The sequence below is a fragment of the Dendropsophus ebraccatus genome, chromosome 8 (assembly GCF_027789765.1).
Source record: "Dendropsophus ebraccatus isolate aDenEbr1 chromosome 8, aDenEbr1.pat, whole genome shotgun sequence".
NCBI lineage: Eukaryota > Metazoa > Chordata > Amphibia > Anura > Hylidae > Dendropsophus > Dendropsophus ebraccatus.
Window position 1 is genome coordinate 63893438 of NC_091461.1, and position 16519 is coordinate 63909956.

General features: G+C 46.7%; 1 non-coding gene across 1 annotated transcript; it reads right to left on the reverse strand.

Annotated features, from left to right (window-relative positions):
• Positions 1 to 12602: 12602 nt before the first annotated feature.
• LOC138800249 (U2 spliceosomal RNA) lies at positions 12603 to 12796 on the reverse strand. The gene has a single exon (XR_011364436.1). It is a non-coding gene; the product is annotated as a U2 spliceosomal RNA (small nuclear RNA).
• Between the last annotated feature and the right edge of the window lie 3723 nt (positions 12797 to 16519).

Consider the following 16519-nt stretch of genomic DNA (forward strand, 5'->3'; position numbering starts at 1 on the left):
AGACGAGAAGGTAAATCGTTATGAAAAGCCGTTAATGCAAATGTAATTGCGTTTTTATATATTCATTGCATTCATATATAGCGAGAACGATGAGCGTTTACACTGAAGAACTTGAGAATCTTGGGATCAACCACATACAAACAAATTTCTGTTCATAGTTTGGACGCTGCCGCGTTTACACCAGAAGATTATCGATTACATTTGAATGATTTAACAATTTTTTGCACCATATCTTCTACGAAAAAGTGGGTTCAGCTGACTGTTCACTGTATAGGGGAACCCTATTATTTCCTTATTGCTCGCTGAACAAGGAGTCATCAGGTGGTTCCCAGGGGCTTCTCCCTGCACCACTAGCTATGATAGATTTCTTCCTGTTTGGGCAGACCAAGGCAACATGCAGCCTGTTACTGTATTTATCCAGGATCTAGTCATCACCCCACACATCATCTTCTACCCAGTCCTCTCCACTGCCCTGCACTGCTGTCTCCGTACTGCTGAAAGTCTCAGCGATTGGCAATCATCATCAGAGATGTGCGGTGATGGTCCCCTGCCCATTTGCACTACCCTTGCCACGTCCTCATCCTCCATCAGAAGTGGTTAGGCATCAGCAGGCCTGTATTTAGAGTTCATGCTGCCCTAGGGACTTTGCACGCATGATATATACCCTGGCACTTGTGTGCCGCTCTGCTTGATGCCCGCTCTTCTCATCAAACAGACGTGATGAAGGAAGGAAGGAGGCCAGGGACATCTTAGTTTGGGGACCGCTTCTGTCCAGTGTCAGACTGGGGTACCTGGGGCCCACCAGAGGAAATGATCCTTAGGGCCCACCAATAAAGAACCAGTGAGACACGACACGCTGACCCCGTCCTATCCTGGATTAATCTGTATCTGTGACAAATCCCTTTTTCAGTCGAACTAAAACTCTCAGAACCCCCTCTATTTATACAGCTCTCAGGGTATGCTGGGAGTTGTAGTCTCTGAGAAGACAACCCTATAATAAATCACTGTGTGCAGAGTCTCCTGGTGGCTGCAATCTGTGGGTGACAACCATCAGCACTAAAGCTCCAGCAATACATCTGTCTACACTGTACTACAACTCCCAGCATATCCTGAGGGCTGCAGACTGTCAGTACATGCTGGGAGTTGTAGTGCCTGCAGCCGTTGTAGTTGGGCCCATGGTGCATTATACACTGGATGCTTTGTGGCATATAAGAATACATAGATCTGTGGGGGCTCAGTGAAGGGAAGTGACCCAGAACATCACTGATAAGGGGGGGGGGGGGGGGGAGATGTTTTTGTTCCATCCCCTATTAGTGCTGTTCTGGGATCACGTCCCTGCACTGAGCCCCCACAGATCTATGTATTCTGATCTCCCACAAAGCATCCAGTGTATAGGACCCTACTACAACAGCTGCAGGCGCTACAACTCCAAGCATGTACTGACAGTCTGCAGCCCTCAGCATATGCTGGGAGTTGTAGTGCCTGCAGCTGTTGTAGTTGGGTCCTAGTTTAAAAGTTTGCGCTAGTGTACTGTAGTGACCGCGGGGCTGTGTAAGTACACTACCGCAAACAATACACTGACCCAATGGTACACAGGCTCTGCACACTATAGAAGCGATAACAGTGCAGTTACTCACAGGTGACGTCTTCTCCGATTGGCGTCGCTCACTTTTTTGCTTTCTTCTCCATCTGGCACAGCCATCATGAAGACTTCTCCGACCAAAACTCGTCTGCAGGCGGGCAGCCGGGGTGACGGTGAGGGGGAGCAGCTAGGGGTGGCAGGGGGAGCAGCTAGGGTGGCTGGGAGAAGATGAGGCAGCTGGGGTGGCAGGGGGAGCAGAAGGGGGCAGGACAAGATGGGGGAAGGGAGAGCAGCTGGGGGGCAAGGGAGAAGCTGGGAGGGCAGGGGGAGCAGCAGTGGGGACAGGCGGAGGAGCAGATGGGGCAGGGGGAGAAGCTGGGGGGCAGGGAGAGCAGCTGGGGGGGTGCAGGAGGAGAGGCTGGAGGGTGCAGGAGGAGAGGCGTGGGGGTGCAGGGGGGAGGCTGGGGGTTGCAGGAGGAGAGGCAGAGGGGTGCAGACAGAGGCAGGGGGGGTTCTAGGGGAGAGGCAGGGGGTGCAGAAGGAGAGGCTGGGGGAGCGGCTGGGGGGTGTAGGAGGAGAGGCTGGGGGGGTGCTAGGGGAGAGGCTGGGGGGTGCAGGAGGAGAGGCTGGAGGGTGCAGGAGGAGAGGCTGAGGGGTGCAGGGGAGAGGCTGGGGGTTGCAGGAGGAGAGGCAGAGGGGTTCAGGAGGAGAGGCTGGGGGAGCCGCTGGAGGGTGCAGGAGGAGAGGCATGAGGGTGTAGGAGGAGAGGCTGGGGGGGGTGCTAGGGGAGAGGCTGGGGGTGCAGGAGGAGAGGCTGGGGAAAGAGGGAGTGGCCGGGGAGCAGAGGCAGGTGAGGTAGGCCGGGCAGGTCCGCCCGCAATGCAGCTTCGGGTCCGGTAAGCTTCCGGCACACACTGCCTCTATCACAGGCCGGAAGGGGGTTCACCCCTGCCGCCGTAGGCACCGGACCACGGGACTAGGCACCCGTGGTCCGGTGCCTATGGCGGCAGGGGTGAAAAATATATATTTTTTGCAATAAAAAAAAAAATTTGTTCCCCGTGGGGCGCCCCCCTAGGCACCGGACCGCGGGTGCCTAGTGGCAAATAGGGACCTGGGCATCAGTGCATTGCAGGTCTTCAACTAGAGCAGGTAGATGGACCACTAACTCAATGGGAGCAGAGTCATCAAAGCAATAGTGATTGCTCCATGACCTGGGACTCATACCATTTTGAAGATTTGCAAGAGGGTGAGGAGGGGTTAATGCTATTAAGGGGTGAGGAGGAGTTGGAGCCTAAAAGGCGACACTGTTTTGCCTACCACTGATGAAGTCACTGCGGCGTGATGCCTACCACTAATGAAGTCACTGCGGTGACGACACGCGTTGGGTCTCAGTCAGGACACCGGTTCTCATGGTCATAGGGTGATCAGACTATAATTGTTTTGTCATCTGTGCTTATTTTTCTGGCGTATCATAATAATTTTTTCTATTTTTTGGCACTTGAGCACTTTATAGGACAGCACTTTATTCTATTTCATTGCTCTCTTATATTTTTGTGATAGATTCTATACACTAATAGAGGGTTTTATTGCATTATCTGTGATATTTGGGTTCTGTTTTACACGGTTGTAATATTACATCATATTATATGAATTATGTGACGCTAGTTTATATATTTTATTGCACAATAAGTTAAATTGTCCATACATGTTGGTTTTGACCATGAGATGAGATAGTTTGTTCCGGTGTTAACCTGAGTTAGTGAGAGGGCTATCATATCCTCTCACTCCTTGGATTGCTTATATACCTATATGTTTTTTTAATTGTTTTTAATCATGTCTGCTATGGTGTTTCTTTGTTTGTTTTTGGTGTTGTTTGAAATAATGTATCAATAAAATTTGATTATATATTCTATTTTGGAGGTGTGCGCTATCATGGTGTTCAGCTTTTTTTCTTCTTTTGGTGGTTTAATATATTTGGACACCAAGCTGCACCCCCATTGACATTTAGTAGAGCTCCCTCTTTCTTTGTTGTTTTTCAATTGAATGTATCTATTTACCACGCACTGATGGCCGAACTGCAGCAACTAGAGCATGCCTATGGTTATATCCATGTTTGCCAGGACTCCCTAGAACTGCACCCAATTCTTCAACCATCAGTAATCAAATGTAGAGACTTAAAGGACAAGTGCCATGAAAAACTTAAACAAATTAAACACCAGGAAGTGTCCTAACTCACACAAACATGATTACGGTCGTCACCGTCACCAGGCAGCTCCTTCTTGTGAGGATGAGTCATCAGCAGGAGGGCTGCTCTAGGTCCTGTTACACCAGCCCCCCCTCCCCTCCTTGTCAGGTGACTCTGCTTGCTCAGCTTATCTTCTCTAGTCACATGACTCCTTCACTGAGTCCACGGCAGCAGGAGAGAGGGTATGAGGGGAGGGGGGAGCTGCCTATGTGCCGGAGTCAGAGGGAAGATAAGCAAGTGAGATGTGACAAGTGATGGCTTGCAGTTGTTCAGCCAATGGGAGCTGAGCAAGCCTGTCACCTGACAAGGCAGGGGAGGGGGGAGGCTAGTGTAACAGGAGAAGGAGCTGAGAGAAGAGCTTGGTGACAGTGACGGCAGTAATCAGGTCTGTGTGAGTCAGGACACTTCCTGGTGGGGGGTGGAGGGGGGAAAAGACAGGGAAGGGAGGCAGATAGGTGATTGAAGCACATTACAGAGTTATATAACTTTGTAATGTGCTTCAATTACTGGGAAAAAGTTTTTCATGGCACTTGTCCTTTAAGAGTTTGATGCCCTAACTTTTCCAACACTTGTATTTAACTTGTATTTTCAAAGCACTGATGGCTTACTACAGCACCCTTTTTCCCTTTAAACACACACTGATGGCCTACCTGACGCAACCACTTTTTTTTAAACACACACTGATAGCCTAGCTGACCCATGTATAAATAAGCCACGCACTGAGCCACACCAGTCAGTGGCTAATGCACAGGTGTACTGCCCTTCAAGGTCCTAATTCAAAGAAGTTCAGGCTGCAAGCCATAGAAATCTGCTGCGAGACATAGAAAATGACAGTACCGGGAATCACAGCAGATTTCGCTGCGATCCAGGACGTGTGAAGCTACCCTAGGTGTAGCTTCACACACACACCATATCGCAGTGGATTTTATGCTGCGGATCCGCAGCAGACTTGATCTAAATAACTAAACACAGCATCAAATCCGCTTCAGATCCTGTATGTGTAAAAGAACTTTTTTCCCCGTTCACACATATCAGATCCGCAGCGTATTTCATCTAAATAACTGAACACAGCATCAAATTTGCACCGTGAAATCTGCTGCAGATCTGCTGCGGATCCTGTACGTGTGAACGCACCCTGAAAGGGAACCTTTCAGGCAACCTTATGGCCCTATTCCACGGAACGATTATCGTTCGTTTTCGGACAATATCGACCGCTACGGACGATAATCGTTCCGTGGAATAGAGTGCAACGATCAGCCGACATCGTTCATGTCGGCTGATCGTTGCAGTCGCTTGTTTTTCAACATGTTGAAAAACAAGCGACTGATATAGCAGCGATCTGCTGCCGTCGCTCCGTTGAATAGGAGCATCGGCAGCAGAGCTGCTATATCCTATGGGCTGCCCGGACGATCAGCGATCCCCCGGGCAGCCCCCCCGCAGCTCCCTGCCGCCCTTCCCGCACTCACCCGCTCGCTGCAGCCGCGTTGAATAGCGGTGGCAGCGAGCGGGGAACGAGGAGCAAACGAGCGCTAATAGCGCTCGTTTGCTCCTCTAAAACGACCCGTGGAATAGGGCCATTAGACAACGCTAACCAGAGACTGACAGCTCTCTGTATGTACACTTAGTTATACCCAGCTATCAGTCACTGAGTAGGACCACACACTGGACTAAAATACTCAGAATGAGCAGCAATATAAAGGACAAGCTATTCAGAAAGGGGACCTATTCTGAGCACTGCTATACACAATGTGAAACGAGCCTGACAGTACTAGATAAAAAGTATTACCACAACTTATTAAAATCATGACCATTAGATGCAAAAGATCTGAAGCTTGCAGGCAGTGGGCGTACTAAGAAGGCTCAACACCACACATCTATACAGTATGTTAAATGCTTCCGCATAGCCATAGTCCCTGAGGCGTCATCTTGGGGACACAAGTAGAACAACTGGACGCTTGAAATTCTGTAGATTCCATTCATTGTAATGAAAAAGAAGCAAAGGAAGAGTTTGGTTTGCAGAAAGTAATGGATGAAATAGAGCAAAGTGATTGCAGCTCCACCTCTGCCTATTACAGACCAGTAACAGACAGTAAAGGAAATTACACAGTACTATTCATGCAAAACACTTCCTGCTAATTGATGGGACTTGTGGTTTTTTTTTTTTTCATTTAAAAAAATTGCTGTAAAATTTTATGTGGGTGGGGAAAAAAAAGATTATGAAACTTTTTTTTTTAACTCACTTAATGCAGTGCAAAGTATGTAGAGTCCCTGGGACTCTTTAAGAACAAAGTCAAAAACTACTTTAGTTTTGTATCAGTGTGTTTCATTATTAAAGTTTCTGAATATTATTCAAAAACCACGTACAATGTATTCAGAACATTTACTGATCATTTTAGTTTAAAACATTTTGCTATGTCTTGGACTTGTGCTAAAATTGAAAGAACAGTTTTCCCCATTATTCTGCACTCACAATCCTATAATAACAGGGTAATAACAGAGAACACAATGCTAGAAATATTTGCTACTTTATTAACAGAAGTATTCAGACCATTTAGGCCTTATTCCCACAATCCGTGCCGCGATCCAGGGGAGGATCACGGCACGGATCACCTAGCCGGAGCTCTGCTGCTGCCGAGTACGGATTCCCCTTACCCATCCCCGGCTGCAGACCATGATGTGCTCTCCTGTCATCGCATCTTCTACTTACCAATTCCCCCGTGCTGACAGGCTACACGTACTCACTGGGAGAAGGAGGCAGCATAGTCCAGGCCACTTCTGGTGAACATGAAGGTGGTCAGCACAGCGGAGTAGGTGAGTAGTGAGTGTGATGACAGGAGGGCACATCATGCTCTCCTGTTATCTCTGCTGCCGGGTGGCAGGGGGGGGTGATCCCTGCCGCAATCCACACTCGGACATGTCCTATTTTTTCGTGGTGCGGGTCGCGGCACGGATCATACGAATGGCTGCATGTTGTCCAGGCTGTGTCCTTAGGGTCACTTCCTTGTTTCAGGCCAGTCTAAAGCCCAGCGTACCACCATGCTTCACTGTAGGGATGATTATTGAGCAGGATGTATAGGAGGGCAGCAAGATAGCTTTGGGCGGCAGGGAGCATACCTCACTGGCAGGGGAAGTCAGTTGCTGTGCACGGCTTCTAGAGGTGCTGGGTGGTACTGCAGAAGGAAAAGAGAGAAGCTGGAAGTTGGGGGGGGGGGGCAGAGGGCATTCAGAGCTGAAAGCCACAGTAGTGTTAAAGAGGTTGTCCAGTGAAAAAAAAAAATAATTTCTTTCAAAATCAACTGGTGTCAGAAAGTTATGATTTGTAATTTACTAGTAATTTACTGCTCTCTGCTGACGTCTCTGGCTGAGACAGGAACTGTCCTGAGCAGGAGAGGTTTTCTATGGGGATTTGCTACTGTTCTGGACAGTTCCTGTCAAGGACAGAGGTGTCAGCAGAGAGCACTGTCAGAATGTAAATAAAACACTTCCTACAGGATATATAGTAGCTTATAAGTATGGGAAGATGAGATTTTTTAATAGAAGTAAATTACAAATCTATATAACTTTCTGACACCAGTTGATTTGAAAAAAAATATATATTATATATTTTTCCTTGACAACCCCTTTAAGAACAGACAGAGTGAGAGAGCAGCACACAGTACACAAGACCACAATGGGGCAGCAAATAGCAAACAGTCTGTGTGCTTGTTCAAAGCAGGCCAAACCACTGTCCATAAATAAATCCAAGAAATCCAGCACCCAAAAAATAGTAAAAAAAAAACAAAAAAAAGTTGTTCCAGCTTCAAAAAACATGCATCATGTCAACTTTTCTGTAAGCCTTATATAGACAAGGATGTGTCTAAATCCTGTCCAGTCAACTCAATTTACCACAGATGGACTCCAATGAAGGTGTAAGTGTATCTGAAAGATAAACCAACTGCACAGCATGGACTTCAAGGCTTGGTTTACTACTGTATGGGGTGATATATCCTACATAGCAGCCAGAAACCCTCTCAGACCAGTTGTTGCCCCTTAACATAGAAGCCAGGGATACCTCATCGCAAGACAAAGAGTTTAAAGGGGAACTTCAGTTAATAAACATTTAACCCTGTTCAATCTAATCTTAGCTTGTTTGTAATAGGTTTTCATTACATGAATTGGGCTGTTTGTCTGCAGCACATCCTGACTCCCTGAAGCTGCAGAAAATACTGACTTCCTTGTCCACTCTGTCTCCACTCCTCTGTTCTCTCCCTCCCTTCTAAGACAGAGGTCACAGGATCTCTCCTTGCTGAGTACTTTGTGTGGTGGGCTCAGGGCCGCTTTAACCCAGTGCCGTTTCTAGAGGCGGGCGGGCCGGGCGACCGCATGGGGCGCCAACAGCTTAAGGGCGCCGGTGGCACCCCGCGGCCGGCCGCCCGCCCGATCGAATGAACGAATCACCTGCCCCGCCCTGCCCGCCCACAGCTCCGCCGCATCTCCCCGGACCGCGCTCGGCACCTGTCGGGCCGCCGCCGCCCCCTCACACATTTCCCTCCAGCAGCCACAGTGACGTCATATCACTGCACCTGCTAGAGGGAGAACATGTGTGCGGGGGCGGCGGCGGCCTGTTCCTCACAGGCTGGAGGAGAAGAGGATACAGGGACCCGCTGCGTGTATTAAGGTGAGTAATTAATTAATGTTGATGTTTTTTTTGTGTGTGTGTCTGTTTGGCAGCACAGGGGGGGGGGAGCACAGGGGGAATTATCAATATGGAGGGGGGAGCACAGGGGGGATTATTAATATGGGGGGAGCACAGGGGGGATTATTAATATGGGGGAGCACAGGGGGAGTTATCAATATGGAGGGGGGAGCATAGGGGGGATTATTAATATGGGGGAGCACAGGGGGAATATCAATATGGAGGAGGGAGCACAGGGGGGGTATTAATATGGGGGGAGCACAGGGGGATTATCAATATGGAGGGGGAGCACAGGGGGGATTATTAATATGGGGGAGCACAAGGGGGATTTTTAATATGCGGGGAAGCACAGGGGGGATTATCAATATGGAGAGGGGAGCACAGGGGGGATTATTAATATGGGGGAGCACAGGGGGGATTGTTAATATGGGGGAGCACAGGGGGGGGATTATCAATATGGAGAGGGGAGCACAGGGGGGGATTATTAATATGGGGGGAGCACAGGGGGAATTATCAATATGGAGGGGGGAGCACAGGGGGGATTGTTAATATGGGGGAGCACAGGGGGGATTGTTAATATGGGGGAGCACAGGGGGGATTGTTAATATGGGGGGAGCACAGGGAGATTATTAATATGGGAAGAGCACGGGGGTATTATTAATATGGGGGAGCACAGGGGGGATTATTGATATGGGAGGAGCACGGGGGGACTATTTATCTGGGGAGAACGCAGGGGGGTTATTACTATGGGGGGGAGCACAGGGGGATTATTACTATGGGGGAGCACAGGGGGGGGGTTATTACTATGGGGGGAGCACGGGGGGGTTATTACTATGGGGGGCACAGGGGGGTTATTACTATATGGACAGAACAGGGGATTATTAATCTGGGGAGAGCACATGGGGATTATTACTATGGGGATAGAGCACAGGTGGGATTATGACTATGCGGGTGCAGCACAGGGGGAATATTACTATGGGGATAGAGCACAGGGGGGATTATTACTATGCCGGATGCAGCCCAGGGGGGATTATCACTATTGGGGCACTGCACAGTGGGCATTATTACTATATGGAGACATTATTACTATATGGGGGCACAGCAGGGGATGCTACATACAGGGGGCAACCCACATACCTACTGACTTTACTGAACATGACACAAAAAAAGTGGAAGTTGTAAAAGTGCGGGGCCTAAAATGTTTGTCTGGTAGGTTCAGAAGAGACGAATTGTTGCTGCAAGAAATCATCATGGTGGTCTGAGCCAGAAGGAGAGGAAAAGGAAAGTGACCCCTCAGATCAAAGAAGACGTCACCTGTGAGTCACTGAATTACTTTTTTTGCCCCAAGTTGAAAAGGGTTGAATAACACTACTCTATGCCATAATACGCACACTGCTTCTCCCTAGTAACAGCCCCACCACCACCACATCACTTGAGGGCGGGGGGAGGGGGCGCTTTTAGCAAGATTCGCCCTGTAGTTCAAATGACCTAGAAACCGCCCTGCTTTAACCAGAGGGCAAAAGGTGCACGTGAATCAGGCCCACTGGTTAAAGAGCCCCCTTACTTACCTAATCTACTTACCCATCCATGGCGCCCCCTGCACAGGGATAGCATGGCCGGGGTTAACCCCACACTACTCACTGGCTGAACCCTTCCTCAGCTACACTCCTCTGCAAGCTGTGGGGGCCGCCGGGTAGGCTCTGCTGTCTTTCTGCACTGAATAACCTCGGAGTCCCGCAACTTGCCGGCAGCTTCAATACGGAGATCGGATGTTATCAGTGCAGGAGCTGATAAAGCACATTTGTCCTGTCTTCAGGTTTTAACCCTATTGATAAACTATGACCTCTGGCTGAGCCGTGAGGTAAGGGTTCTGCTGCGGAAGCAGGACTGCACAGAGAGGAACCGACAACTCCACAACTACTATCCCCAATATACTGTACTAGTGCAATCTTTCAGCACTGGTATAGTATATTGGGGATAGTAGTTGTATGGCTAGGTGTCAGCGATACAACTACTATCTTTAATTGACTGTGCCAGTGCTATGTGTCAGCCATACAACTACTACCCCCAACATACTATACAGTGTGTCAGCCATACAACTACTACCCCCAACATACTATACTGTGTGTCAACAAAACACAGTTATCACTGAACTCAAGGAGAACAGTGAAAAAAATTCCAATGAAGTACTCAATCAAGAGTCTCCACTGATGCCCCCCAAAATTTAAATATGCAAAACAGGAGTCCGTGGAGCCTCGGTTGCGAGTCTCAAAACACGGGATAGCCAGATATCTCTAGCCTGTTGCCACAGGGTGCCTCCATGATAGGGAGAGCACCACACCACCTTGATAAATAGCCCCTTAAGTCCCACTCGGTTGCGAGTATTGGAACATAAATAGGGAAACACCAGGGTGGCCCCTTTTTGTCAATGTCTAACTCAAGGTGCGAGTATTGCGATCATGACAAGGGCTTGCCAAGGCAGGCTTCCATCCACAGACAGCCGTTTCAGGGTTTTTGCCCCTCGTCAGTGTGGAATTGGATTCTGGCTAATTGGGGCAATAGCAAATCGACCAACAAAACACAGTTATCACTGTGGATGGAAGCCTGCCTTGGCAAGCCCTTGTCATGAACGCAATACTCGCACCTTGAGTTAGACATTGACAAAAAGGGGCCACCCTGGTGTTTTTTTCTATTTATGTTCCAATACTTGCAACCGAAAGGGACTTAAGGGGCTATTTATCAGGGTGGTGTGGTGCTCCCCCTATCATGGAGGCACCCCGTGGCAACAGGCTAGAGATATCTGGCTATCCCGTGTTTTGAGACTCATAACCGAGGCTCCACGGACTCCTTTTTTGCATATACTGTGTGTCAGCCATACAACTACTACCCCCAACATACTATACTGTGTGTCAGCCATACAACTACTAACTCCAACTACTATAATAAAACCAAAAAAAGGAATTATCACCAGTCCGATCTCGCACAGTATACAGTGTTTGCCCCCAAGAAAGAAACGCCAAAGTCATATATGCAAACATGGGATCAATCAGAGCATGGCATACAAAAATGACTCTCAGACAGCCCTACAGTCATGGGAATCAAAACAGAGCAATTTTAAGCGCATGGTGCCGAAAAGGAAGAGTGGGGACCCACTCTTGAGGGCTGTGCACCGGGCCCACCAATGTATTAAAACTGCTCTGGTTGGGCCCAGATCTATCGCTACAGTACATGGCCGGTGATGGTGGTTGTCTTGACGCCAGTGCTAGTCAAGCACACAGGTGATGTTGGTACCTGCTTTGTGTATGGCTGGTTTGTACTGTTCCCCAAAATGGTTGGTGACCTGCCAGGCTGTGATTGGTCCCTTGGGCTCTTTTCACGATAGTCTGAAATGACCCACCCAGACTATCAATACCGCCACCCACAGAAAGGGGAAAAATTACCCAAGATGCGTGGCGGATGTGTATGCAAAGATGACTGAGTCCCAGTGATAGAAATAGAACAGCTTTACTGTGCAGTCTCTGAATAATATAAAACACTTTGGCAGCAAATAGATAATCTTTGCACAGACTTTAGTGTTTCAACTGGATCTGTGCTGCAGAGATACTTAGAAGAATGAAATACCGTAGAGGTAGTTGTAGCGGTAAAAACATTAAAAAAATGCCAGCTTACCCAGAGACATTGCAGTGCTAGCACGGGCACACACTCCAACAGGTACAGGAAACGCGTTTCAGATGCTGTAAGCACCCTTAGTCACTCTTAGTGGCAACACCGAGCTGTCTGTGGATGGGTACCTGGCATTGGTATTTTACTTGTCATATCCTTAGACACAAGTTGGATATTGACTGAAAGGGCCACCTAATATGGTAGTTTGTCATCCACAGCGGGTTCCAGCTGTCAGTGGTAGCCAGGGACCCGTCACAACTGTCAGAACCGGAGCAGCGCTCTGGCGCTGACTGTTAACACTACACGACTTCAGCACCTATAAAGCTTCAGACAGAGAATTATCCCTCTTCAAAAGGAGAATTCTCTGATAACCATCGGGGGCTCTGCGATGTAATCACAGAGCCCCAATGGTAGCCATGGACACAGGAAGCCTCAGGATTTCGGTGTCCTGGCTACCCCCTGTAACAGCGGTAAGAGACAGAGGAGAGGGGGCAGAGCTAAGGACTTCAGCTTATGGGATCATAATGATGAAGTCCAAAATCGCATGCATCAATTTCCCATGGTGGTGGAAGAATTAAACTGATAAGAGCAGATACTACACTTGATCTTAGCCAAAAGGCCGAGAAGCGATTATCAAAGGAATTGACTTTTCTCCAGCTCTAGTTCATTCCAGGCTCTGTATCACAGAAAGAGCCCTAGCTCCTCCTGCTGGCAGTAATATCATACAGCAGTACTATGCATTTGCAGAAAAGTTGCATAACTTCCTTAAACTGTAATTTTCAATATCACTGAAGCATAAAAAAAAATCATGTTTCCTTGATCCAATATCAACACTGAGATGACTTGCCCATCTAAATTGTCTTTAAAGTGAAGGTGCCCCCTAGTTTTTTTTTATATAATGATTAGAGACCAATTCTGAAACATGTTTTTTTTCTAATGCGTTTTTATTGCCTGATTGGGATTTTTTTTTATCTTGCCTGAGTAGTTTTTAGCAGCATTTAGAGATATGCTTTATGGCACACTTATAGGCATAGTCAATGGACATAGGCAACATTTCAAAATCTAAACATGTCTAGTTGTGATATAAAGCATGTTTGCAATGTACATTAATTATTTTTTTTAGTTATCATGTAAAACAAAGCTATACTTACTTGTATCCAGGTCCAGTCTCCTGAAGGCAGAATTTTAGTCTTGCGCTAATTATAAAAGAGACCTGGTCATCTGCGCTCTCAGAGAAGGCAGTCATTTGACTGACAGATGTATTGATCTGCAACACTGTACTGGCCGGAACTTCCTGCTTTTGGTTTCTTATTTACCAGCACAAGACTGAAAATTTGGAAACTTGCGTTATATCACATCTACTGTTGATTTAGATTTTGAAAGTTTTAACGCCAGGTACACTTGAATGATGTAATGCTGTACCTATCACTTTCCAGCAGTGTGCTCCTTATCAAGTACAGAAGAGGAAAGCTCAGCTTAGTTTTAAACTAAAACCTTCAACCACCAAACAACCGGTGTGAGGGAGCAGGCCCGGAAAGGAGACAGTGATAATAAGGAAAATAAAAACTGGTTTATTGACCTGTTGGTCAATAAAATTCACCAACAGGCCATACAATATATACAAAAAAATCCTTTACAATGATGTCAGAGGGGGTTGGGAGACCACTCCCACAAATGTAACATTAACCCTTAATTGACTACAAATAATACTAACAAATTGCATAAATATGTAAAGTAGTAAAGGGCAATAAACAGCACATATAAAATCATGATATTAAAAACAAGAAAATGTAGGACTATACGAATTAGAAATAACTATACTAAAAATGCTATAGGACACCATTCAGACCTTGGTATTCTCTAACATCTCATTGAGACCACCTGGAGAGAGAGTATACATTCTAAAGATCCAATATCTTATTTTATTAACTCTTGAAAAAGGAACCGGTGCGGTTCCGAAATGCGTTGAGTCTCAATAAACCAGTTTTTATTTTCCTTATTATCACTGTCCTTTCCGGACCTGCGCCCTTCCACCGGTTGTTTGGTGGTTGGAGATTTTTGTTTGATTGATCCCTGGAGGATATCGGGAGTGGCTGCTGTCTGCTATCCATGTGCTTTTGAGTGTTGTGCCTCTACATTTGCACAACCTTATCAGGTGAGGGTCACCATTTTATACCCTTTCCTTTTAGCTCACCTGGTTGATCCTTGCTATGGAGTGATGTCCCCTTTCTTTTTTTTCAGCTTAGTTTTAGTCTTAGTGGTCAAAATAAAAACTTCTATATTTAAAATTATTGTAAAAAAAAATAAAAAATAGTAAAATGGCAAACTAGAAAAAAAAAAGTAACATAAAAACTTAAAGGAGAAGTCCGGCCAAAATGATTTTTTTGATATGTTATTACTTATGGAAAGTTAAACAAATTTCTAATGTACATTAATTATGGGAAATGCACATATACTGCTATTTCCCTTAATTTAGTAGATCATGGAGTGTTATAATTCTCTCAGAAACAGTGACGTCACAACGAAGGGTGTAATTCCTATGGAGTGTCCAGCAGGGGGTGCTCTATATTTAGAAGTCTATGGGACTTTAGTTTACATAGACATCCATAGAAATAATAATGTAATGTAATGTACAGTGTGTTTTATTGAATGAATACATCTATGGAATACTAAAGGGGAACAAGTGTCCTTGCTCCCCAAACTATGAGCAGGTGATGGGAGTAGTAGTTCAGTGTATATAGTCAAGTGCGGCGGCGGGGGGACGGGCGGCGGTGGATATCCAAATGTACTGATTGAATACATATATGGAATACTTTGGGGAGCAAGGACACATGTTTCCCATTGTATTCCATAGATGTATTCATTCAATAAAGCACACAGTACATTACATTAGTTTACATAGACATCCATAGAAACAATAAAGTCCCATAGATAGAGTGCCCCCTGCTGGACACTCCATAGGAATTACACCCTTTGTCATGATGTCACTGTTTCTGAGAGAATTCTAACACTCCATGATCTACTAAATTAAGGGAAATAGCAGTATATGTGCATTTCCCATAACTAATGTACAGTACATTAGAAATTTGTCTAACTTTCCATGTAATAACATGGACTTCTCCTTTAGGCTACAAACCCACTTGCCGGATCTGCAGCGAGTCCCCTCGCAGACTCGCTGCAGATCCCAACCCTATACTTTCAATGGCAGACAAACACGCAGCAGGGATGTACATCCCTGCTGCCAGTTTGTCCGCAGCCCGCCCCGTTAACCTCCCTGGCCGCCGAAGCGGATACTTTACCTGCACATTACTACATTACTACATGGATTGAGACTCTCATGGCACCCTCCTTTCTACTAAGCTACCTCTGTACAACCTTATCAACTCTACTACATTCTACACTTATCAAGCAGATCTAGTGGTTTTCTGTCTCAGTATTTATTGGAACTTTGTCAAGTGTATTTCTGAGCACGTCTGTATTACCTGTTGCACATTTGCCTATAGTAAATCAAGTCAACGTTATCTACGGAGTCTGTGATTATTCACTACCACCTGCACAGCATATACACCGCAACCTTGGGACATCTCCCCTTTCTGTGGATGGCGGGTCCTACTATTATTCAGGAGGGCCATCACACCGCTCTGGCCATCTGTGACTACACTATCCCAAGGGACCTGGTAGCAACCCGGGAGGACACTGACCAAAGGGGAAAAGGGTAAAACGGGCCTTACACCTTAAAAGCAGGCGTGCCATCACACACCTGTGTGCCCACCAAGCACTGGCGTCGCTTGACAAAACCTTAAGGTCCGGCTGTATCTCGGCCATCCACCATAGAAGTGGATTCACACTTCCATCTAGCAAGTGACCGCCCGTCCCACCGCTATAACATCATCCGGGGGTCACCACATATACATACAGTAATATTACCAACAATCACACACACAAACACTTCCAGCCATGCCACTCAGCCACCAAGGGTATTCTTATTGATATAATAAACATACTTTTATACGTACATCCAGCCAGGGCAGCAGTGCGTGTGTGTGTTGGGGGTGGGGGGGGGGGGGTGGAAACATCCAGCCATGACAACAGTGAAGGGGTTACATACAGTCAGAACAGCAGTGAAGGGGATATATCTATATATATCCATCTACAGTATATCTATCTATCACAGCCAGGACAGCAGTGAAAGGGTTATATACAACCAGGACAGCAGCGAAGGGGTTACATAGTCAGGAAAGCAGTGAAGGGGTCAGGAGGTTCTCAGACAGAAATGCTGCAGATGGTGGTATACAGGAAAGGACACAGCACACACACAGCTTTGCAGACAAAGCTCCCTACTGATCAAATGCTG